Genomic DNA, 7663 nt, shown 5'->3' with positions numbered 1-7663 from the left:
ATTGTGTTGTGAAGAAGTTAGAGGGGTGTCAAGTGATGCAGTCATAATTAGCTTTAGGTTTAAACAGAGGAAGAAGTGCTGTGGAGAAAGAGGTATTGCCCAACAGGACAGTGCTGGTGTAAATGTTACCTGGCCCTGCAATGTGCTATTAAGTTGCTAATCTCTGCCATCCCTGAGGGGGTTCAGTCTGGTTCCTATGGGTGGCTCTGTTCAGGGTGTGGGCAGAGATAATTGTTTTCACTTGGAAAGTATCTATACAGCAGAACTTGTTCCAGGAATTCGACTGTTTCTTTTGGACAATGACTTTGTGCCTCTGCCTTTGAAAACTACTAAGAATGGTTAGGTAGACAGACACTCCCTAGAGATTAACATGCCTCCATTAAGGCCCGTAGGGGTCACAGCCAAAGTAAAGGAGCCACACAAACAAAGGCAGAGATGCCAGGGCTTACGCCCTGCTAGTAGTTAACCTTGTGGCACCAAGAAAGGATACAGATCTTTTTCAAAAGAGAGCCACTCCTAGCTGTCTGTCATAACACCATTATCAGGCATCCTGTGTTTGTTGAAGTAGTTACTGTTCCCTTCACAAGACCAGATTCCTGAATAGAAGCGTCTGGAGGAAGGAAGTCTTCCTTTCCCTCTAACTTTCATAGTGGGAAAGGAATGGTGGCTATAGATCCGTTGCTAGTGGTAGGAACTTCCCACACAGCCAGATCACAAGCAGCCTCAAGCCAGGATTGGGAATGGGCTAAAACCCATAATCTCTGACCCATGGGCCTTTATTTACCAGTTAAGCACTTGTTTCACACTTTCTGTGGCCTGAAACCACACCACCATCAGGGGATCAATTGTTCTGTCAGATGAGCATATAGGGACATTTTACATTCTAGCCATAGTAAAACTTGTGTAGAATCATGATCTGGATCTGGAAATAGATCGCAATGGGCTTCTTTTAAGACTCTCCTCATCTCTCTGTTACATCATTCACTTTTTCTCCCTTTCTTTCATTCCAGTCTCTCTTCTGCTTTGATTTTCTTCCTTGTTAAATTGTTTTATTTTCCATTTATATACCTTTTTTCCTTACTTTAATTTTGAAATTTAAATATCTTTCAACGAGGATATATCAGCCTATCAGCCTTCATATTTCTGGTGCTGGTATAGAGATTGTGTATAATTGGGTTTTGTGGAGTATGTCAAAATTCCACTGTTTAGAAGATTGAGTCAGGGGATCACAGGTTTGAGGCCAGCCTAGACAACTTAGTAAGGTCATGTTTCAAAACAGAAATTAATAAAAATAAAGCCAAAACAGATTCCTTATTCCTGTAATCCCAGCACCTGGGAGGCAGAGTTAAGAATATCACTACAAGTTTGAGGCCAGACTATGTTACAAAGAATTCTGGGTCAGCTTGTGTTGTAGAAAGAGAACTCTTTTCAGAAGAAAAAGGGGGTGAGAAAATATAGAGCCCTTGCCAAGAATGTGAGTAACCCTAGCTTCAATTCATAATAATGGAAAAAGGGCGGGATGTGTGTGTGTGTGTGTGTGTGTGTGTGTGTGTGTGTGTGTGTGTGTGAATGAATATACACACGCCTCTCTCTGTGTCTATGTCTGTCTCTGTGTCTGTCTGTGTCTCTGTGTGTCTGTCTCTGTGTCTGTGTTTTTCTGTACCTGTGTCTGTGTGTGTTAAGGCATGTGGCCCTATCACCTGTCACTGTATATTTAGTAGGAAAGGAACATAGAGAAGGGAACATTGGAAAAGCAAAGAACAAATTATTCATTATTAAAAAGTTCTATGTCATAGGCAAAGAGCAATAAAGCTTAATTTCAGTTGGCAAGCCAGCAGTATACCTTTACTGTTTTACCTTAAGAATAAATGAAGTCTCTATCTCTTTGTCATAATACAGTTTGATAAGATCTTGATCAGCTGTCTAGTCTACAAAATATCTCTTTGGTCCACTATATTGGTGACATCATGCTGATTGGACCACGTGAGCAGGAATTAACAAGTACTTTTGACTTACTGGTAATATATATGGACATCAGAGGATGGGAAATAAATTCCATTTTTTTAATTTTTTTTTTTTGGTTTCAAGAGCCTTGTACCTCAGTGAAGTTCTGAGGAGTTCAGTGTTGTTCAGCTGCTGCTGAGTGCCAGATTTGCTAACATCAGAGACTACCATTGAATCCCAGATATGGCACCATTCCCCATGATGACCAGACAGCCAACTAGTCACAGATTGACTGTTGTAAACCATTTCTTTCCTGGGAAAGACAATTCTTTGTCCTTATTGGAGTAGATAATTGTTCTGGCTATGAAGTTGCCTTTCCTGCAGGTAATGATTCTGCCAGAACTATTATCCATGGATTTAAAAAAACGCCTTATCCACCATAATGGTATTCTCTACAGTATTGCTTCTGACCAAAGAACTCACTTCATAGTCAAAGAAGTACAGCGGTGAGCACACGATCATGGAATTCACTGTTTTTTCCATCTTCCCCACCATTCTGAAGCAGCTGGCTTGATTAAAAATGTAGTAGCCTTTTGAAGTCACAGTTACAGAGTCAAACAGGGAAGAGCTCTACTTGAACTAGAGTAGGGTTCTCCAGAAGGCAGTCTATGCTTTGAATCAGTATCTAATAGATGGTATTGTTTCTCCCATAGCCAGGATCCATTGGTCCAGAAATCAAGGGTGAAGAAGGGAATAGTTCCGCTCGTTATCAGCCTTAGCAATGCACTAAAAATTTTTTTGCTTCCTATTTCTACTATCTTAATTTCTAGTAGCCTAGAAGTTTTGGTTTTCGAGGTAGAAGTGTTCCTGCTAGGGATACAACAAATAATCCATTAAACTAGAAGCTCAAACTTACCCATGGTCACTTTGAGCTTCTGATGACCTTAAGCCAACAGGCCAAAAAAGGAATAACAGCATTAGAAGGGTGACAGATCTAGATTACCAAGCAGGAATTAGATTATTTCTCTATAATAGAGCTAAGAAAGATTATGTTACAATGGAGATAAAAATGATTATGTCTGAAGAGCAGAAGATCATTTTGGGTACCTCTTGGTGCTACTATGTCTTATGATTAAAGTTAAGTATGATTAAAGTTTGTATTTGTATGAGGGATATTTATGTCATGATCATATAGAGGGTATACGGGCATGATTATGACCTGGTTATTGTTTTCATTTGGAAATTAGTCATGACTTAAGGAGATATGATTGGGTGTCAAGTTGACAAGGGGTGAATTTATGATGGCTATTCTATGTTTTATTGTTAAAGTTATAACAATATAATCTAGGTAGGATAACAAAGGGCAAAGGGCATAGACCCATTAAGAATGAACTATCAATGTCCAGGAAAAGAGGACCTACTAAGGTGCTTGCTAAGAGTGAAAGAAATACAGAATGGGTGTTTCTGTAGAAATACAGAGGAAGGTAGTTCTAAATATTGACTAAGGATACTTCACCAGTTGCAGAAACAAGGATGATAATCAATGTGAGTGTTTCTATTATATTTTGTTAAGAATGTTTATACAGATATTTGTGTTTTCAATTTTTGTTTTCTTTATCAGGAAATGTAACATTGATTAAGAGAATATCAATGTTTATCAGATTTAAGTTTGAGATATTAGAAAAATGTCCCTCAAGGGACATTGCCACTTATTCTAAAATTAATAATGTGTTTGTATTTGTAGGAGGGATATTTATGTCATGATCATATAGAGGGTATACGGGCATGATTATGACCCGGTTATTGTTTTCATTTGGAAATTAGTCATGACTTAAGGAGATGTGATTGGGTGTCAAGTTGACAAGGGGTGGATTTATGATGGCTATTCTTGTTTTCAATTTTTCTACATTTGGAACTAATACCTTAGCACCTGGGTACATTGGTGAGGGATTTTTTTTTCCCTAAATTAAATCATTTGAAGGGGAAGATTTGAACTCAGATCTTTTGAGGTGGGAAGATTCACCTTTAATCTGAGGTGCACTGTCTGCTAGCTGTCTTTGACTGCTCTTGCTGTCACTGTGAAATCCACCCCTTTCCCAGCATTAGAGCCTACTTCTTTGAGATTCTGGCGAATACTGAATGTAGGTGAAGGTGTCATTTTCCTAATTGGTTCCTGATTGTGCTTATAAAGGTCGTGGAAGCCAATCACTGGACGAAGAGAAAAAGGTGGGATTTCTGGGTCCCAGAAGGAAGGGGAGGGGACGAGAGGAGATGAAGGTGCTGGAGGAAAGTGTTTAGAGGAACAGGCTACATTCTCGGGACAAACATAAGCTGGTGGCTTGGCAGAGCTAAGTGAGACCTGGGTGGCTTGGCAAAGCTAGCCGTGGAGGCTGAGTGAGATGGCCTTTGGCGGAAGTTGATCCTTGAGGATAGCTCGGTTAGTGGCACTGGACAAGGAGCGAGAATGGTTTTATAAAATTGCATGCAACAACTGAAGATCAGCTAAAACATCCAGCCTTGTGGACTGAGTGAGCATCTATGGGACTCTTGAGCGTTCCATTGATCTCTCCAATCTTATCCACACATTGTTGGACTAGCTGAACCATAACCTGTTAGCCATTTGTGACAAATCCTCATTTATGAATTTTATCTCCATGTAATATATCCCTCTGTGTAGCAGGAATGGCAGGGCTGCCTCTATGTAAACACTGGGGGCCGTGTCCTGCAGGAGGATCTAATTGAGGACTGCCTGAGAGACCAAGGAGTCCTCGTGCAAACCATCAGGAACTGCGATGTAGAAGAGATGCTTTCTTGGAACCAATGGCCGCGTGGATGGAAGGCATCAAAGGTGCTTGCAGCCGTGCTCAGACGTGCTTGCTGTGGCCTTTCTCACCTGCTTCTGGAGTCTGTGTCATTGACTCTGTGCCACCTTACCCCCAACCACCAAGATCTGGCAGGGTCAGGTGGAGAGCTGTCCAGGGTGCAGATAACACCTCTATATATTTAATATACAATATATTAATATATGTTAAATACCCATATATCATATACATATATACATGTACACACACACACACACACACACACACACACACACACATATATATATATATGTATATATTCTTGTATATGTATATCATGTATGATGTATGGGGGTTTAGTGATAAACTGCTTAAATTCTGTTCTCCTAGAGAGCACTGACAAATATAGAACTCCAGAGAAGAGAGAAATAATTAGGGCCAGGAAGGCAGAAGGTCTGGTCCAGATGACGGGAGCTCCAGGGAGGGCAAATTTTATATCAGGGAGAAATGAGGATGAAAGAGGACACGAAACAAGCTTGTGTCAAATCATTGAAAACCAGTGTCTTAGGAACGAAAGGGCAAGTGTTTTCTGAAAGCAACAAATTGAACTACTTCTGGGGACACAGCGGAATTCTTCAAAGAGGCCTGGGGTTAGATGGTCAGAACTGTTCCCATTGAGAGAATTTTCTTGACATGTTTTTACAGATTTTAGTGTCAGTGTTATAGTTATTTCATGTGCCTTGGTTATTTTCAGTGTACAAATTCTGCAAGTTCCACGAGGCCAAAGGTCATGTTTGTCTACTTCCAAAGCTCCTAGTGTAACTGCCTGGCAGAAATAAAGATAGTCTAAAGAGACACTGTCTTTACATCTGAATATCAGACAGTTGAACAGTGAACTCCAAAGAAATGTGAATTTCCCCAGGAATCTCATTCATACTGTAAGAAGGAACCCATGTTGTACATAGATTGTCACCTACCCCTACCCTGATCTATTCCTCCAAACATGACCTTCAGGATCAATAATCCCAGGGAATTTCTCTGTTGAGGAGAGTGAACTGAACCAGGCTATTGTGAGGAAACTCCATACCTACCTATTTCAATTCACATGCTAGTTGAAATGCTGTTCTTCAATGGCAAATGTTTGTCACGTTTGTTATCAGCAATTAGTTTTGCATGACATAACTTTTAAGGAATCTCAAAATTGCCAACTCAAATATACCTTGCATGTTGTCCCAATCCTGTCCTTTATGAAAGTTGAGCCATGTGTTTCAGAACACAGAGCACAGCTGCTCTTGCTCAGAATAGCCCTAAATAGCTGGATCCTCACACACTCCTCCCAGTGTTAAATGTGCTCAGATTTCTCAATGGAAGCCAGGAAGTGCCTGAATTTACGTAGATGTTTCCTTGGTAGTCAGCAACTTTTCTCTTCTATAATTTGTACTCATCCTCATTTACCTGAACTTTCGCAGGCTGCATTTCCTGTACTCCTTCCCACTGCTGTCTTTATCATTTCCCTGTTCCCACACAGGTCTGATAAACAGTCTCAGAGTCTGTGTGCAGAGTAGGATAAGGTTATTTTAATCTACACATGCTATTTCAAATGTTTGAAATGGATAAAGACACGACTATTAGACATCTGTGCCAGAGACACTGTTTAAAGGAGACTCAACTAAAAGAAACATTGGACTACACAGGCAGAAACCTATCTTTTCTAATTCATTTTTTTCCAAAGTATATTTACTTCTAAAAAATACAATGAGATAAGTTTATGATGAGAAGTGCAGCAATAAAGACACTTGAAGGAAACAGAGGAGCTCTAGGGTGATACATTGATATAAAGGAAATCTGTACCACACCACCCAAACCTCCATGTCTGCAGCCATTTTTGTATACACACCTTTAGAAGTGCCACTTGGAAATGGCCTTGTCAGCTTAAGGAAGAGAATGAACACACATATAATCACAGACACACACTGATTGTGACTTTATTTAAAACATAGCAGACAATACTACAGAAAAACATCCGTGTGTCAGGTGGCAAAGACCACATTTAACAAACCAACATTTTAGTCTTCTGTGAACAAGCCAGATACACATTAAAATGTAAAACATAAAAATAGTTTCTTATTGTTTTAAGTAAAAGATTGTAACAATACATAGACCTTCAAGGAACTGTCTGTCCTTTCATAGCATCCCTTCTCCTTCATATGCAAGGTATTGGTTATACTATGGGATTTAACTGTTCCAGCACTAAAATGCAACCATTTAGGGAAGATGATGAAAAAGGAATGCATGTAAGGCCTTTTTTAAAGGTACAATAAGCATGGTAGTGTTTTAGGTAGACAAGAAAAGAATTATGTAAGGCTAGGTTGGGTCTCAGTGGATAAAAACAATGGACTTAAATACGGCCCTTCTGTGTGTGACTAATAATCAATGCCCTGGTCATTGCTGTATTGGTATTCTTGAGGATAGTCATCCAGGTACTCAGCATGATATTCATAGGGATATTTTGCCTGAAAGTCACTACCACTTATCTCCAACCCATTTGTTCCTGTGCCCTGGCTTTCATTGTGAATGACAGGTTTTGTGGGGGAGGCACAGAAGTTGGGGGTCATACAGTTGTCGCCTAAGCCCATACGTGCTCATTCCCTTTGGTGAAGCAACTTTGTCGGTATCGGTCCATAGAGAAATGGTTGAGTTATCCACTGGCTGTAATGTTAGCTTCTTGTTGTAGATGTCTCTTCTGGTACCTGGTGCTAGCATGCAGAAGAAAACTGTTGCTTCTCATCTGTAAACCAATTGCACTTTCGACAGACTTTAATTTGCCTTCATCAAAAATGTCTTCTTTTATTTTTTCTGTATATGTAATGCCAATGTCAATGGTTGTATGGAATCCCTTTTTTTTTTTTTTTTTTTTT

General features: G+C 39.8%; 1 pseudogene; it reads right to left on the bottom strand.

Moving 5' to 3' along the window:
* Positions 1–7168: 7168 nt before the first annotated feature.
* The window catches only part of LOC116094875, a 1955-nt pseudogene continuing 1460 nt past the window's right edge, over positions 7169–7663 (bottom strand).

The sequence above is a fragment of the Mastomys coucha genome, unplaced genomic scaffold (genome assembly GCF_008632895.1).
Source record: "Mastomys coucha isolate ucsf_1 unplaced genomic scaffold, UCSF_Mcou_1 pScaffold17, whole genome shotgun sequence".
Taxonomy (NCBI): Eukaryota; Metazoa; Chordata; class Mammalia; order Rodentia; family Muridae; genus Mastomys; species Mastomys coucha.
Note: the sequence above shows the minus strand (reverse complement) of the source record. Positions and strands in the feature narration are given on the sequence as shown.